Source organism: Lepisosteus oculatus, chromosome 3 (genome assembly GCF_040954835.1).
Source record: "Lepisosteus oculatus isolate fLepOcu1 chromosome 3, fLepOcu1.hap2, whole genome shotgun sequence".
Classification (NCBI taxonomy): Eukaryota; Metazoa; Chordata; class Actinopteri; order Semionotiformes; family Lepisosteidae; genus Lepisosteus; species Lepisosteus oculatus.
In genome coordinates, this window is record NC_090698.1 from 69,828,284 (window position 1) to 69,847,432 (window position 19,149).

A 19,149-nucleotide genomic window follows, 5' to 3' on the forward strand; every position below is an offset into this window, starting at 1 on the left:
TCACCATGCCTTTCATATGTTCATAAAAGATATTGATTTAGGAACATAAACATATTACTGTATGCAAAACTGTACTGTATACAGTATGTATATGTATATTTAATGTCTTTACTGTGCCCGTTTAAGTATTGAAGATTTATATGGAATTTTACCACTGAAGGGAAATCTTAGTAGCTGAGCATAAAAAGAATAGGAGCATAGCGTGTGTGAAGACCTTAAACAATATTAATTTTGGAACATAAACATACAGTATTACAGTATGTAAACTGTATATGGCTGGTCTCGGTACTTTAAAGAAAAAATACACACCAGTATTCCATTTCTCCCTAAACATTTTAAGCATCGAAGTTAACATTAATGTTTTCCTCCATGTTCGGGGAATATTGGATATCAGTTGTATTTGCAATATTTTGAGAAACGATTCAAAAAGTTTTTTTTTGGAAACGAGAAGTATACTGTGGAAAGCAAAAAATACACGCTAAACTGTTTTTATTCCCTTCTCATGATCCCTGAATGGTTTTAAAAACTCCTCGGTATTTATGGTTGAGGCCTTGCTAGCAATTCACAATCTGAATTAATGGCCTCTCTTACCGCACACAGAGAGGACACTTATTATACTAATTGTGCGGCTTGTTAAGTTAATTCTGTGTACCTGAATTAATTTAGATTTGCCACCATAAATGGTGTTTTCTGTTTTTTTTTAAACTATTTTTTTGTTTGAATATAGATATAATTGTTATAAAGATAATTGCTTCAGCAAAAGATCATAACTGCAAGCTTTAAAGCAATAATATGTGATAATTGTGCAAGAGATTGATTACTTCACTCTGATTACCAGGTGGATGCTGCACATTGGCGGTGGAGGGGATCCCCATTACCTGTAAAGCACTTTGAGTGGAGTGTCCAGAAAAGCGCCTTATAAGTAAGTAATTATTATTATTATTATTATTATTTTGTAAGGCATCTGTAATTGGCTTTTAACCAGTGTCCTCACCACATTTTGCTCAAAGGCCTAAACTAGATATGGCCATACCTGTGTCACAGAACATACCTTCCCAACAGTATTTACAGACCAACTACAAAACATCAGTCCTTGCATTTCTAGTCAAAATGTTTTGGTGCTTACTGTGGTACTTCAAAGCATGTTGGTATAAAAGATGTTTTGGAGTTCAATATTCTAATTTTATGAAAATTGAAATGGAAAATGGTAAAACAGGATAGCAGTGGTGTAACAATCTGATGAAGGCCCAGATTCAAGTAAGCCTTGCTAGATAAACGCATACAGTACTTGTGTCACATTTGAATGGAACAGCAGTATAACTGTAAAAAGCAATTCGTTTTCTCTTGTTATCTCAGTGGTCAGAATGGAGTTTCATATTGACTATCCCTTTAGTTATTTTGAGGGACTGGGTACAAGCAATATTCTTGGGGAATTTGAGGTCACAGGTACAGTATGTTGGTTTGGTTCTGTCTCATTTGCTCTGTATGATAAGTTGTAAATAGAGGGCTGTTATTGATCAGTAAATCTTCATTAGGAGGTCATAAGTACTGGAGATGGCTGTAAGCGTTGGTTACTACCACTACAGTAGTACCACCTGAAGGTCAGGTCACAATGTAGGGCAAAGCGATCTTTACCCTCAGATGTCGAGAAGCAAAAAAATCTTTCTATATGTATAAAAATGATTACCACAAATTTCAAAACCCAACTAAGGCAGTAAGTTAACGTGTTCCAAATGTCTTAGTATCAAATAGAATAGTAACTGCAATAGTTTGTCATCCTTGATATTTAGATAGATACTTTATTGATCCCGTGAGGGAAACTGCAGTGCAACAGCAGCTTAACAGTCAACACAAAACAGTGTAACAAATGATACAATAATACAATACAAGTGCACTAAGAAGAGTTACTCACAGTCCAGAACATACAAAGAACAAACCAGAACAGTACACAAAATGTTGTATTGCAAAATATAAATATAAATGTATTGCACAAGTCCCTGGCATATATTGCACCAAAACAGTTGTAAATGGGAAAGCCAGATGTAGCAGAGAATTTACTGTTCAGTCCAGAAACAGGTCAATGTCAATGTTGCCCCTGCCCAGACACAAAGTGGATGCGTTGTACAGTCTTATTTTAGAAGGCAAGAATGACCTCCTGAAGCGCTCCTTGTCAGTAGTACAAATCACCATTATAAAACAAACATTTTTAAAGTGGTTTTGTTTAATCTGAGTTTAACCATATTAACTATATATTGCATACTGTAATATACCCATATACGATAATTTCATAAAGTTAAATTGAATCAATATTTATTTTTTCTACTTCTAAATAGTTATAAGCCTAAAACTGAAACTCAAATGTGTATATACTGGGTTTGAGAAGGACATTTCTGCTAGCATCTGAAACTCTTATCTGTTCTTCATTCTCACTAACGTAACGTGCTGTTGCTGATGTTTGCCTGTGAGTTCCAAGAAGCCTTGTGCTCACCACTGGCACATATCTGGAGCAGAGTAATTCCTATTAAGTTTAAAAGGAGGTTTGGGAATGGTTCTACATCTCCTGAGGGCATTCTGACTCGTATGGAATAGAAACCCAATTTGTATGACTTTGCATATGAGGAAAAAGTGACAATGACATGGAACCTCTTGCTCATTTCCAGTCTGAAATGAACTGACAGATTTAAGTGAAAGATTGTGGTTATTTGAAATAATGTCATGGAAGCGGAGCATGTGAGCTTTGCAAAGAAAAGTCCCCCCTTAAGAGATGCACAATACATTTTTTGAAGATAGAGCACTAACATATCTAAGCAGGAGAGAACAGAAGTCCTAATGGGGTAGGAATTTATTGAAATTTATCTACACTGTTCCGCTGTAAAAGTTGTAGATGTGGATTCTACTGTATATTCTTTATCTGTTCTTGCTTATTTAGCAGTCGTTCTGACCCTTAACTTGTGTTTCTGTATTTGTAACCTCTGGTTCAGCAGCACAGTCTATCAGCTTTGATTTACTTTTTATAGCTATCAATACCCTTAATCTAGTTTTACAGTTTTTTTTAAATACACATTTAAACTGAGTAGGAATCCTTTGTGGGGCAATTGAAATAGACATCGCTGGTGTGCTATGTGTGGCACCTAAAGGTAGAAAGATACTGAAGTGTGAGATTAGAACCTGTCTTCCGAGGAGCTGAAAAATCAGACAGAACCCAAGACCACTTTTCCATTTTGATATGTTTTAGGGATATTAATTAATACTGTCATTAAATATCTAATGGCTATGTTAAGAAAAATATTAGCAATATTTTCTGTGAAGTTGTACATTTTCATAATCCGTGTTGATTTTGCAATCCAGTTTTAAATCCAGTACAATTTTAAATGATTTAGAAATATTACTTTTGGTAATTTGAAAAGCAGGTTGAGCAGTAATTGAAAATCAGTTGAGCTGGATTTCAGACTGAAATCAAGGCATCGTAAACTGGTACAATCTGAAACTTTCAGTGAGGAACTGTTTACCTTGGCCCCTCCATATCTGCATTTAATGACAGTATTATTAATATCCCTAAGACATACAAATTACTCTTTATACCCATTAGAATTTCTTGCATTAGGAATTATCTTTTTCGCATATCCCAGCTTGCTCTCCATGAAACACACAGACACAGATAGGTGTGATAGTCAGATAGCTAGATAGCCAGAACATGGCTGGGTAGGTGTTGTAACTTCTTGAATTACAAAGTGTTGGGAATGTCTCTCTGCTTTCTTGACCTCCTGAACACCTGGCATCCTAAAGGACCAAAAACTCAACCTTAATGAAACATAGCTAAAGCAATCGAAACGGTATGCAAAACTGAATTCTTTCTAAGACCTTCTCTCACCTGATTCCTTTTTCCTGATCAACAAAACAATACACTTATACTTTGGTGACAGCACTGAATAATGTTGGGCATTCAGAAAAGCAGCTAAAGCCATGGGTATCCAGTGTACAGTGCTGTGTGAAAGTACACCCCATTAAAAGGTGTGTTTTTCAACATATTTGCGTGTATGTATATTTGATCTTTATTTCAACAATATTGATAGATAAAGGTGATCTAATTTAACAAATAAAAATGATTCTTTTTAATCATTTATTCAACAAAATTCAGTCAGAAATGCAATTGTCTACTGTGGAGGAAAAAATAAGTACATACTCTAGCTTCAGCAGCTGGTGTCGCCCCCTTTAGCAGAAATCACTTTTTTTTCCATTTCTTGTAATTGTCTATCAGTCTCCTACATCGACTTGGTGTCACGCCCTCTGCAGCCAGAGGGCGCTCCTTCTCTGCCCTGTCCCTAGTTTCCGGTCTGCTGTCCTTCTGGTCCCTCTCTTTCCCTTGGGCTATATATTTCCGGGTCTTGCACTCTGTCCTCGCTCAGCATTGACGTTCGGATGTCCTGAGACCCGCCTAGCACCAGGGCGCCCCACGTCCGCTCCCTGAGGGCATAGGTTTCTATACGGCATTCCTGAACTCTTTGCACTAATGAGCCCGGGCCTTTTTCCCGTCTCGCCGCTGCGCATATGGGTCTTTTTCCGCTCTCCTGCTCCCCACGGTTAGTCCCTTTGGACGTCCGTGACACTTGGAGAACTTTTTGCCCAATCCTCCTTATAGAACTCCTTCAACTTTGACGTTTAGTGTTTGGGTCATTGTCTTGTTGCAAGGTCAACTCTAGTTAGTTACTTTTTCATTAGTTACTCTAATGATGATCTAAATCGTTTGCACCTGTTTTTGTGTACCTGATTCTAAAGGTAGGGGTGTACTAACTTTTTCTGCACAAGGAAATTGGATGTTCTGTTGATTTGAATGGTACAAATGAGTGCAAAATGGGATTTTTCAATGTTATTTTTTAAAAATGAGATCACCTTTATCTATCAGTATTGTTGAAATGATGATCAAATATTCTTTTATCTAAAAATGTAAAAAAAGACAATCATTTTCATGGGGTGTACTTTTTCACACCACTGTATACGTTTTCCTTTGTATTGGTTATTTTGCACAGTGTTTTATTTGTAAGAAAAAAAATTGTTGTATCCTTGGAATCTGCCTTTTTGTGTGCTCGATTGTTATACAGTACTCTTGCAATTTACCGTTACGATTTCCAATTGTTCCAAGAGGTCCAGACCATCATAATTACACATTTATAGAAGTTACTGCATCTAGCTTGTGAACCACGGTCATCCTCAACGTTGCAAAACAAGCAGTTCCCCTTTGTCTCCATGTGTTTAGTGACGGGATGGGAAGAACTTTCAAATGACACCAAAAATACAGATAATGTTGTACATTTAATGCTATACTTTTAAATTATAACACAAGCTGCCTTCCCGTGGAGTTTTTATTTGATATGTGCAAAAGATATTAATAAAAAATATAGTTGTAGGTTATATCCGAAGGTTGTTTCACGTATTTACAACATCGGATGATCAATGTAGTGAATGACAGGACAAAAGTGCACTACAGTGTACAGTATATATAGCTCGATTATTGGTGAATGCTAGATCAGCCTCAGCCTGGAAAAGGATTGTATATAACAAGTTACATTTGTAGTGGACCATATGTGGAGGTTACTAGTCTATAAGGTTTGGACAGAATTCAAGCTATCTTGGGCCGCATTGGAATGGAGGTATAACAGACTTGCAAAAATGTTGCATTATTTTCACTGGGACAATGTACACTCATTAATAGCATAGCAACAGGCATCAGAATGGAATGCAGTAGAATTGATCGGTTTTCAATTAGTAGCACCCAGTGGAGTACCTAATTAATGTTCATTTTCACTATTCTGCCCTTTGCTTATCAGAATAATTTGGTTTCTCGATGTGCACAGCTCATTACAGGTATTGTTTGAACCAGGAAATTCAAAGCTTTCCATTCAGAAAAGGGGTGGGGGGGAGCCATTAGATCTGCCAAATTCAGCACTGTTGACGAAATTGAGCAGAGAGAAGGCAAACTCAACTTTGAAAAGTTCTCACAGCCAGGAAGTGTAACGGAGCTAGCCACTCATTAACACGGGCAACTGGTGTCACATTCAATCACAACCAGCGTTGCAACCAAATACCGGCCTGTATTCTATCATTATTATGCTGAACACAGCTGTGTCTGTTCAGAAAAAGACTCCATATACTATTGTCACAGTGGCATGAGCAATATCAGAAATAAAATTGTCAATCATGGGAAAGGAGGTATGAACAAATTTTTGAGAATCGATTCACCATGCCTTTCACATGCTCATAAAAGAGATTGATTTAGGAACATAAACATATTACTGTATGAAAACTGTACTGTATACAGTATGTATATGTATATTTAATGTCTTAACTGTGCCCATTTAAGTATTGAATATTCATATCTAATTTTACCACTGAAGGGAAATCTTAGTAGCTGAGCATAAAAAGAATAGGAGCATACTGCAACGCGTGTGAAGGCCATAAACGATATTAATTTTGGAACATAAACATACAGTATATGGCTGGTCTCGGTACTTTAAAGAAAACATACACGAAACATGGTTTCATTATGACCAGAATCGGTCTTGAGATATTTTTAACTTGATTTACAGTATTTGAGAGGTATGTCTTAACACCGATACTACAGTGCGTAAATACTGCTCACGTATATGTTTCTAGGTTTATATTATGCATTTCATACGGTCAAATTACTTTTGAGCAACTAATAAGAAGCGCGAAACGGTATGCCCAGGGCGTTTTAGTTTCGTTTTGTGCTGGGACTCTGCTTTTAACAATGTCGCCGTGGATTGATTAGAGATATCAAGTACATACAAGTCATTTTTTAAATGTTGTAGTTCGTCTTGTAAAAATGTTACGAGTACATCATCTGTCAACAATTACACAGGATCTGTTTCCATATTGCGGATTTTGGTTACGTAATATTATTTTCTAGATTTCACGTTGTGAATATATGATTTGGGCAAACAGAGCCGCAAAGAAGTACATTATGGGTTGTTGGTTTTTTTGCAGTTTTATCTAGAACAAGCGATGCTTAAACCTTTGTCTGATTCTTGTGAAACTATCCACACGACAGTTACAGTACCTAGGAGTTGACTTCAGTGATGTCACCGATGGGATGTTTCTAAAAATCCATCCTCTGTAAGACGTCTTCTCTAGTTGTCCTGCATATGTATTCGCTAATGAAGCTGTGTGTTCTGAGCCTGGATCTCTACATTTCTGTATGAACCAGCTTAGAGGGCTAAAGACAGCTTGTGTTTAAATTGTGTAAGGTAATTTATGCTTCTAAAGTCATGGTCAGCATTTATTGTTGTACTGTGCTGTAAACTTGTTCTGTACCTAGTCACATTATTTTATAGCGTTTTTATAGCTTTATCAAATCTGGTGGCGCTGTGTGTTAGTTTCCCGACTCCCATGTCACATGGTCTGTGATTGAATCCCATGGAACTATCACATTTACAAACATTTCTTTGAAAAAATGAAACGTTTCTCTTGGTCAGAGATTAAATAAAACCTCACTTGCACCAAACAAATTTATATTTCTAAATATCACAACATGATCGAATTTAAGTCTTTTTAATAACAATGAATAGTCACCTATGCGTTACAAAATAAACATTTATATTGATTTGAATCGCATTTTGATTTAAATCGTAAACGCGTGTTTAAATATATGTGTTTAAAGGCGATATACTGTATAAAAGCGCTGATTCTTATGGAGTGTGTTCCGCCGGGGATTCAAAAAAATTATTTTTTTTAATCGCGTATCTAAGGAAAATTGCAGTATAACTTTGTTCATGCACAAAAAGTGGCATGTTACATTATAATTTGGGTGTCTCCTCTTGCCAGAAAGCTCTAAATTGCATTTTGAGTGCGGTTTTTGACTTTTTCTAAATTGCAACCCATAAATAAAGCTGATAAAGCTTAGACTAACTGTATTCTAAACTATTACAACAGCACATTGGACAATGCAACGTAAATTGCAAAAATAGACTTGGAATCTGTCTAAGCCCTCCTACGAAAATTATTTAAACTGCGACACTGATCATTCATCTCTAAATAAACTTTATTTTATATAGCGTTTTAAGCGAATAGGTAATTAGATTGCTCATAAACCTAATCGCTTTTTCTACATAAACACAGCGTGATTGCTCTCTGAAAATGCTTTTCCTTTATATTTAGGCTCAGATTTCAACTATAGATCGTATTATTATAAACTTTCTTGGAAAAATGTATTTTATGTAAACCATGTTTGCTATTAATTCATTTAGGGCTAAAATACGTTCATTGTCTTCCAATCGAGTCGAGTTGACATTGGAAGCTTGCCACTCCCGGACTGTTAAACCAACGCATTAGCATGTGAAAGCAATGTTTGGAATACAGGGCTTATCACAGGTCCTAATGAGTTCTAAGCAAAAACTTTCAACTAGAATCCTCTAGTGCCTCAGACCGCTACTTAAAATAACTCTTTATTTTAACCTAATATGACAATAAAGGTAATAACTTGTAACCAGTTGTTCCCGCTTTTTTATAACGTGCAAAGTGTTTAACTAATTCACTTCCAAGAAATTTGTAGAGTAGTAGAAAGCAAATATGAAACTGCAATTCACTGCAGTACATTACATTTAGATGGGTTGTACATGAGGAAGCGCTCAAACAGTTCATGCTGAATGGGAATCTGGTCTGTAGAGCTATAAGGCAGAATGTCCTCGTGACATAAAGCTACCACTTAACACTGTACTTCCTACTTTGAAAATACCTGTGAAACCGGTTTAATTCGTCACAGCCAGCACTCCGGCAGAGAGGGGGTTGTACTCGTAAAGTAGAAGCAGGCGAGATTTCCAGCGAAAGACGCCCCCCCCCCCAAAAAAAAAAAAAAAAACCCAGTAAGCAGTAATGCTTTATGTTGAAAATTGAGGTGGATTTTGAGGATGATAAAGAGGATAAACTGGGATGGGAGGAGGGTTTGGTTTTGCATAAGGGGCGGGATTATGATAATTGGAGGAATTTGCGAGAGTATAATGGTTTGATATATTTGATTTTGTATTGTGGTCATTATCTATGTTTTTGGTTGGTATTATGTTTATATGGTTGTTTTTGTTGGTTGGTTGTTATTATGGTTATTAATAATTGATCTATAGTTGAAATCTGAGCCTAAATAAAAAGAAAAAGCAAGTGATTAGGTTTATGAGCAATCTAATTACTTATTCGTTTAAAACGCTATATAAAATAAAGTTTATTATTAATTTGCTAGACAGAGCGGTGAACATTATTATGCATAAGACAAAGATAACGAAATCTGTGTACGCTGTAAGGTTTTTACTTCTTAAACTTTTAAAATACACGTTTCGAATAGAAAGAAATCCTCTTCCTGGTACAGTACTGTATGTATAGCAAACCAGCACGTCTTTTTTCTCCAATCAGAGGGGTGTCAGATGGTGTCAGCCAATCACCATTCTGAAGCCCTACCATAATCTCTGGTATGGGGAGACCCCAGAATTCTGTCCCATAGTTTAGACAGATGATAGATACTTTTATTGATCCCGTGAGGGAAATAAAGTAAATCATTTTCATTTTAGGAAATTATTAAACGCTCGGTTAAAAGCAAAGGAGATTGTCTGTTATAGTGGACATAAAAACAAGAGTTCGCTGACATTATATCCTAGAAGACACAGACCGGCGCCAGACCGGTAAAATGCCTGATGAACTAGGGATTGGACAGTTTCCAAGCGCTTGTACAATCGATGGAAATGTTCAAATAAATGTGCAAAAGAAATAAACAAAATAATCATTTATTTCTTTATCATACTGGCTAGCTAATGTCCTCTCTTTGCTAGTTAGTGGCTGTGTTTCTGCGTTGGGTAGCAACGGGTGACTGTTCTCAGGCGGAAGATGTAAACAGCTTAATTTTCGTGTTAAATAATTTTTAAAAATTAAAATTCATTCTATACAGCAATCACATATTTGGGTACCGTTTCATAAAACTTTCATGCTTAAAATGTTTAGGGAGAAATGGAAGACTGGTGTGTATTTTTTCTTTAAACTATCAAGACCAGCCATACACAGTACAGTTTATGTACATACAGTAATGTTTATGTTCCTAAATTAATATAGTTTATGACCTTCAGATGCGTTATGCTCCTCTTCTTTTTATGCTCAGCTACTAAAATTTCCCTTTTGTGGTAAAATTCCATATAAATATTCAAAACTAAGCGGATTAAAATGTGCACGGTAAAGACATTAAATGATTAAATCTTTTCACTACCAACCAATGCACCACGAGTGCCCCTGTCGCTCATTTTGGCCAGCCAATCACTTACCGCGGTGCCCTCCGGTGCCCTGCGGGTAGGTTACTGTACCGCGGGTTTTTACCGGGCATTTTGAATGGCTGCATCTGTAGGACTCAAGTCACCGAACATTTTTCACATTATCTGAGATATGAGATATGAGATGAATATCAACAACAAGGTCTTTTTCCCCAAGGGAACTGAAAACTACTAAACGTAGCTAGAGAGAAATGAAGGCAGAATTATTCCAAACTCTGAAACAAACCACATTGTCTGTAAGCTTCCTGTCAGTAAAACAGTTTAATCTGTTAAACGTGTAGATATGGCCAAGGAATCTACTACAAATATGAGTGCACAGCTAGCTTGGATAACTCCCAAACTAGTATTTTCTCTTTCCCAGCATGATTACAATGGCACAGTTTTGTAACCCCATGAGAACAGGAAAGAATACTCATCAATTCTGTACTAGTGACTTAATTTGAAGAGGTTTAACAAGGGAGACACAGCATTCAAGTCTGTGAGAGTATAGGGAGTTTCTATTTCTCCACTACTCTGTTGTTTTTATGATACACTGCAGAAACAAATATGAATGAAGTTACCTTACACAAGCAAAAATAATACAGTATGTTTCATAATACATGTCAAAAAGGAAATGCTCACTGCAAAGGAGAGAATCTCAAAAATGTTTTAAATTCTCATTTTCACTTCAGACAGCACAATTCTGTAGGTGCTTTCCATTCATTTCCAATGAAACTAAACGATCTACATATGCAGAATGCAATTTTCACTATTTGTTTGTTTGATAAAAAGGTCTAGTGTTTTCAGAGAGTCCTTTGGCTGCAATTTGTTTCATAAATGAATAACTCATAATGGTGCTTCTTTATACATACTGAGCAATTAGGTTACCTATAAACAGTTTTGTGTACAGTTATGTTTTTGGTTACAGATTCCAGTCATTCAAATATTATTTCAGGTGGGTAGCTGCGTTAGGTTTCTGTAAATAAATGATTGAACAAATTGTAATTTTAAAATATTTAACCTTTATCAGAGTAAAGAAAATGCTTGTGTATGTAGGGGGGCAATACATCAAATTAAAGCTGCATTTCAAAGTAAAGAGCTAGAAAGAAACAGGAAAAAGCACCTAAAGGAGACCCATCCAATCATGGGGAGAGCACACCGTACAAGCCCTGTGCAGATAGCACAGTGGGAATTAAGCCCAGGGCCCCAGCCCTTTATCATTCTTAATGACTTTCTAAATCATGTGTAATAGTAACAGTGTTTCTACTGCTTTAGTTCTGTTTTCAGGAACTTGAGTTCAGGGACTCTTTAGAGGAGATGAAGATTGTTAAACTCACATTTTAGTTTATTGTTTAGCTACCTGTTGCTCATCAACTCAGGTGTCATATTGCCAGTGATGCAAATAAAGAAATTCTATATTTATTAAAGTTTTTACAGTTGGCATCCCTGATGTTTTGTTTTCAACTTTTACCAAGATACCAGTTTAAGAGTTTGCTGATGAAGCGGCCTTTTCTAAAGGGCATGATAATAACCTCTCTGTAAGTGTATTAAGGTATCTGATAGCATGTCTCCCCTTCGCTGGCACTGCATTGTAATTTAAGGGCTTATCTCCCTTTTGAGTCGACATGCAATGGGGCTTGTCTGTCTCTAACCCCTATAAATCTGAAAGGGTTTGACAGCTCTTATTAATGCAGAAGTAAGGTGGTGCTGGGCACTGATACACTGCCTTTCTGCCTACAAGGAATCCTGAGTCATAACACAGTTACACAATTTTCATTTCCTCTCCACGGATACAAAAGGAATTCTTGGATTTGTTTTCAGACAATACTGTGTGTAAAGAGCCAGTATTGCAGTTGTGCTCGCTCAATGTGTCACTAAATGAAGAGCACAATGGACACTCCATATTTCATGTAATGCAGGGAGCATTTAATTTACCATCTGTATTTCCTTGCCAAATTATTCTACTAATAAAACTGAGCATTAACCTGCTGTATTTGATAAGCCTGCAAAACAAAAAAAAAAACCCCGCTATCTGGCGAAATAGAGACATTCTTTATGGTTGCACATCAAGAGCCAGTGTAATAAAATGTTTTGCCTACGTTGTACACAAATAGGTAACAATGTACTGAAAAACAACAGGATTGCACACTTAACAGTGTGATGGAATACATTGAATCAGGAAATAGATTAGCAAGAGCCCAGTGTGGGGTAGAACAACTGGAATTCTAAAAACAAACTTACATTCATGCACCTCTTCTCATCTGAAGAGATACCAAAGCACTTCACAACGGCAGGCAGGCCATGCATAGAAGAGTCAAGTACAGCACGGTCTACTCCATGGTGAAACGGCATTAGTTTAAAATTGACAGCTTGTCTTTCTCCGGCTTTTGTTTGGCTTGATTCGCTTCACTACTATCTTTCGTTTTCCCAGTTATTGCTTCTCAAGTCACTTGTGATGTAAACTAGAAAAGAGATGGCTGCTGTTGGCCCTAGAAAATCACAGCTCAATCACTGGCTCTGTTGAACCCCTTAAATCACCTCTTTCATTTTAAATAGTTAATGTCAATCAATTGACAATGAGGCAACCTGTTTTGTTACCTCTCCCTGAACGTCACAACATTCTGTAATTTTACATCATTGTTATCGGCAAAGTATAGATATTTAGACAGTTATGCTCTGGTATTTTTGTTAACTAATATAATCTAAAGTATGCTGTATATGACATCTAGCAGCATGGCGACACAGTGGTTGGCTTTGCTGCACTGGGACTGTGGGGTGCTATCTGTGTGGATATTGCAAGCTCTGCCAGTGTTGGCCAGGGTTTTCTCCAGGTGCTCTGGTTTCCTCCCGTAGTCCAAACACGTGCTAGTAGGTTTATTGCCTTCTGGAAGAATTGACAGTGTGCATGTCGGTGTTTGTGATAATGACAATGATTCTTTATTAGCCCCATACAATTTCTTGCATTAGGAATTCGTCTTTTCGCATGCCCCAGCTTTTCTCCATGAGACACAGACACACAGACAGGGAGAGAAGCTGGGGTATGCGAAAAGACGAATTCCTAATGCAAGAAATTGCATTAGCGCAGGGTCAGCCATTATACGGCGCCCCTGGAGCAGCTGGGGTTCAGGGCCTTGCTCAGGGGCCCAACGGAGTAGGATTCCTCTGCTGGCCGCGGGATTTGAACCGGCAACCTTCCAGTCACAGGCGCAGATCCTTAAGCACAGAGCCACCATCCGCATGTTGTGTCTAAATGTCTGTCCTGCGATGGACTGGTGTCCTGATTTGCAGTGGTTGCTTACATGGATGATTATGTATGAATGAGTATATAGAAAGTCTGCTATTTAACTGATGTTTCTTGTTTTTACTAAGCAAAGTACAGTCATATATACGGTAAAAATGGATTTTCTTTCAATAAAGAAAATAGTCATTCAGAGTTGATTGGGAAAGTAGTGACCGAGCAGCCTGTGTGCTTAATTTAGGAGTTTTTTTTTTAATTTAGAAGGCATCTTAAATTTAGAGGTAATTTTACATATCAGGGTTGTACACAGAATCATTACATAAACTCATTGCTGTTGATTTAAATACTCCTTCGTGTATTTAGAAGCTCCAAATCTAAGAGCAATTTAGGTTCCCCTACAGCAGTGTTGGACATCTTCTGGCCCTGACAGTTGTTAACTTATGCCTGTACATATAATTTAGACAATTGTACTATCCTTCTAGATAGGGTATAGAATATCATTCCCCATATTGAATGTAGATGCCTTCATTAAACATGTCAGAATTTCACAAAAGAACTAGTATACTCCAGTTTAATAGTTTTCATCAGCAGTTGAGTAGGAATGATAACAGTGCTAGTGTGTTTGAGTGCACAATGAAAATAACAAACAAAGCATACATATTCATGAGAAGTCACAAAAATTATGTACTGCACATAAGTAACTGTTGCTCGACGAGCACAGAGACTTATAATTAGTACTGTATTTTTATTGATTTGTATTTATAAAAATCTAATTCCAATTTTTACTGTTAATTGAGAGATTCCTGGGTGGGCACTCAAGTCATGGCAGGAAGAAGCTGAAAATCTACTTATGGATTTCAAAGTCTAATAAAATCAATAATATTGATTGGGGAATTGCAGATGGGGACAAATTTTCACTTGTCCTAAGGTTTTTGACACCTGCATTAGGATTATTAGTTTTGTGTGCAACCACACCAGTTCCTGTTTCTAGCTGAGAAGCCTACCTAATTTGTTTTTCTTACGGCTTTGGCTTGCACAGTCCATGGGAGATCAGATTATCTGAGCAGCAGTACAGGATCCTCGAAATATTAAATACACTGGTATTTGAATAATGATAGGCTGTATGTATTGACTTTATTGACACAGCTTGTTTACAAAGAAAGCTTACTATAACAATCCTGTGAAATATTTAGATTGTCTTGTCCTAATGTTTGGTTAAATGGTCTGTGGTAATACTGACTTAAGTATGCTTCAAATAAATGCATAAACAGCTCAGGTCAGTTTTAAATTTAATGTTCTTCAATTGTTTAGTTAAAGTCTGGTTTTCACCTCTTAAATGTCTGACTTTCCATCAACTGTATGTTCCAGGTTAATTAAATACTAATACATTTCCAACAATGTTGTTTATTTTTTATCTTCTCTGATAATGTATCTCATCTAGACTAATTGTCAATCAGGTGAAAAATGCTGTTGGAATGACCAGTGTAGGGTTTGGGTTCCAAGAAGCATTAAGTGTAGATGTAGTGTTGACAGATACCAAAGACAGCTGAGCCCAGACCTCTGAGGTCACTTCTGAGCATCACAAATGTCTAGTGTGGAAATGCTTACCCTAACCCTAGCTGGGGTTTCAGCAGAGCAATCGTACAGTCTGTTGCTAAAGCACTCCAGTCTACTGTTCTTTGAAAATGTTCCCCAAATCAAATAAAAAAATTCACAAACAATCAAATCCACTGAAAAATGCTCTTGGAAATGTATGTTCTCCAATAATGTATCTTATCTAGACAAATTGTCAGTTAGCTAAAAAAAAGGCTGTAAAATGGTGTTGGAATGAGGGTGTATTTCAGGTCAAAGTTAGGGTTTGGGTTCCAAGCACGGTGCAAATTACAGGGGTGCTTAGCTGAGCAAGGCACGAGCTCCCCTGAAGAGACCATTTTGTGAAATTTGGGGGGGGGGCTCTGAAATATGGAGACCGACAATTTAAGAAATCTCCTATTTATATCTCACTTTTTTCCAGTATAGACTACATTAATATTTGTGTTTTGAGTGTGTTGTTGCCATAGAAATAGCTAAGCAACTTAATGCTGTTACTGATCAAGGCCATGGCGGCTCGGCTCCAAAAGTAGGCAACGTTTCGTCTTCAGATTTTCACCTAACAAGCAGACCAACTAACGAATAACTCTTGGTTAAGTTTTCTAAAAAAAAAAGGCCCACAGTGAACTTGCAGAGAAAATGTCCAGTGACATTAGTTTTTCTCTGTAAGTTACTGTGAAGCAACGACGATGCCCAAGAGAAAACAGGGAACTTTACTTGCTAGTCTTGGGTTCAATCGTAAAACTGTGGGTTCAAAACTTAACCCATGGGCTTTCGTTAAGAATGGAGACTTGGCATTCACAATATGCAGAGATGTAAAGGGTCTTCTGCTGTCAGACAACGCACTTGGCGTACATTTATCTGAGGAGTGGATTACTTCAAGAAATAGCAGTTTAATTCAGATCTGCCTATGTGGTGGCCAAGGATAGACTAGCTTCTAAAAAGTTAACTCCTCACTCTCCTCACTTCTTTTTAGTGATCTGAAGGGACCTCCTTTGGAGAGATTCGATCTCGTGCCTTTCTGTCATCTTGGATTAAAGCAGTCCACCGCTCGTCCACTTCATGGGCAAAAGGACAGACACTGAAGGCAGCTGAGCCCAGACCTCTGTGGTCACTTCTATTTTAAGGTAAGAGTAACTCCTGTTAAATTGTAGCAACATAATCTGATGCTCACTTTATATGCCTTAGTTGACTGGCCCTTCATGTGTGATGTGTCCCCCCCAGGGGGAACCCCGGTTCCAAGAAGCATTAAATGCAAATTGCACTTATACATCTACTTGCATGTTAAATGAGAGGATTGTGAGTTTACCATGATGGAAAGGATTTCTTGCAACATTTGATCCGACTCAGTTCCAGAATACAATTGCACAACTGCACAATACGCACTATAAGCCACCAACAGTGTGGGGGGAGAAAAAAGCAGAGGAGGGAGCACGTTTTCACTTATCCTCAAGTTTGCTTGGGACACAATGCAGCGCTGAGCATCACAAATGAGATGCTTCTCTCTCGGTCTGTGTGTCAGTGTCTCGTGGAGAGCAAGCTGGGGTATGCGAAAGGATGAATTCCTAATGCAACAAATTGTATAGGGCTAATAAAGTTATGTAAAATGCCTGGTGTGAGAATGCTAACCCCATCCCCAGCTGGGGTTTCAACGGAGCAGTCATACATTGGTTCTCTGAAGCACTCCAGCCTACAGGTTTGTCAGCATGTTCCCCAAGCCTCACATTAAGCGTCGAAACTGCACACATCCACTGTAAAAAGCAGACGAAAAAGATTTCTTGCAACATTTGATCGGACTCCGTTCCGGAATACAATTGCACAATTGCGCAATACGCACTATAACCACCAACAGTCTGGGGGGAGAAAAAAGCGGAGGAGGGACTACATTTTCACTTGTCCTCAAGTTTGCTTGGGACACAATCCAGCTCTCAGCATCACAAATGCCTGGTGTGAGAATGCTAACCCCATCCCCAGCTGGGGTTTCAACGGAGCAGTCATACATTCGTTCTCTGAAGCACTCCTGCCTACCATTTTGTCAAAATGCTCCCCAAGCCTCACATTCGGCGTCGAAATCGTACACATCCACTGTAAAAGCAGACGAAAATGATTTCTTGCAACGTTTGATCCGACTCCCCTGTTCCGGAACACGATTGCGCAACTGCGCAGTCCGCACTCGACCCCGCACTCGGTCCGACTCCCCTGTTCAGGAACCCGGATTGCGCAACTGCGCAGTCCGCACTCGACCCCGCACTCGGTCCGACTCCCCTGTTCCGGAACCCGATTGCGCAACTGCGCAGTCCGCACTCGGTCCGACTCCCCTGTTCCGGAACCCGATTGCGCAACTGCGCAGTCCGCACTCGACCCCGCACTCGGTCCGACTCCCCTGTTCCGGAACCCGATTGCGCAACTGCGCAGTCCGCACTCGACCCCGCACTCGGTCCGACTCCCCTGTTCCGGAACCCGATTGCGCAACTGCGCAGTCCGCACTAGACGCCGCACTCGGTCCGACTCCCCTGTTCCGGAACCCGATTGCGCAACTGCGCAGTCCGCACTCGACCCCGCACTCGGTCCGACTCCCCTGTTCCGGAACCCGATAGCGCAACTGCGCAATACGCACTTTAAACCACCAACACTCTGGGGGGAGAAAAATGCAGAGGAGGGAGCACGTTTTCACTTGTCCTCAAGTTTGCTTGGGACACAATCCAGCTCTGAGCATCACAAATGCCTGGTGTGAGAATGCTAACCCCATCCCCAGCTGGGGTTTCAACGGAGCAGTCATACATTCGTTCTCTGAAGCACTCCTGCCTACCATTTTGTCAAAATGCTCCCCAAGCCTCACATTCGGCGTCGAAATCGTACACATCTACTGTAAAAGCAGACGAAAATGATTTCTTGCAACGTTTGATCCGACTCCCCTGTTCCGGAACCCGATTGCGCAACTGCGCAGTCCGCACTCGACCCCGCACTCGGTCCGACTCCCCTGTTCCGGAACCCGATTGCGCAACTGCGCAGTCCGCACTCGACCCCGCACTCGGTCCGACTCCCCTGTTCCGGAACCCGATTGCGCAACTGCGCAGTCCGCACTCGACCCCGCACTCGGTCCGACTCCCCTGTTCCGGAACCCGATTGCGCAACTGCGCAGTCCGCACTCGACCCCGCACTCGGTCCGACTCCCCTGTTCCGGAACCCGATTGCGCAACTGCGCAGTCCGCACTCGACCCCGCACTCGGTCCGACTCCCCTGTTCCGGAACCCGATTGCGCAACTGCGCAGTCCGCACTCGGCCCCGCACTCGGTCCGACTCCCCTGTTCCGGAACCCGATTGCGCAACTGCGCAGTCCGCACTCGACCCCGCTCTCGGTCCGACTCCCCTGTTCCGGAACCCGATTGCGCAACTGCGCAGTCCGCACTTTAAACCACCAACACTCTGGGGGGGAGAAAAAAGCAGAGGAGGGAGCACGTTTTCACTTGTCCTCAAGTTTGCTTGGGACACAATCCAGCTCTGAGCATCACAAATGCCTGGTGTGAGAATGCTAACCCCATCCCCAGCTGGGGTTTCAACGGAGCTGTTATACATTCGTTCTCTGAAGCACTCCAGCCACATTTTTGTCAACATGTTCCCCAAGCCTCACATTCGGCGTCGAAACCGCACACATCCACTGTAAAAAGCAGACGAAAAGGATTTCTTGCAACATTTGATCCAACTCAGTTCCAGAATACAATAGCGCAACTGTGCAATACGCAGTATAAGCCATTAACTGTGTGGGGGGAGAAATAAGCAGAGGAGGGAGCACGTTTTCACTTGTCCTCAAGTTTGCTTGGGACACAATGCAGCGCTGAGAATCACAAATGAGATGCTTCTCTCTCGGTATGTGTGTCAGTGTCTCATGGAGAGCAAGCTGGGGTATGCGAAAGGATGAATTCCTAATGCAAAAAATTGTATAGGGCTAATAAAGTTATGTTAAATGTCTGGTGTGAGAATGCTAACCCCATCCCCAGCCGGAGTTTCAACGGAGCAGTCATACAT

The 19,149-nt window shown here is 39.6% G+C and overlaps 1 protein-coding gene across 1 annotated transcript in view; it reads left to right on the forward strand.

Annotated features, from left to right (window-relative positions):
• The first annotated feature begins 839 nt into the window (after nucleotides 1-839).
• zfyve16 (zinc finger, FYVE domain containing 16) overlaps nucleotides 840-19,149 on the forward strand; it is an 87,737-nt gene continuing 69,427 nt past the window's right edge. Inside the window, exons 1-2 of the mRNA XM_069187494.1 lie at nucleotides 840-922; nucleotides 16,100-16,250. The gene's annotated coding sequence lies outside the window, so the exon portion shown is untranslated. The remainder of the gene's footprint in view (nucleotides 923-16,099; nucleotides 16,251-19,149) is intronic.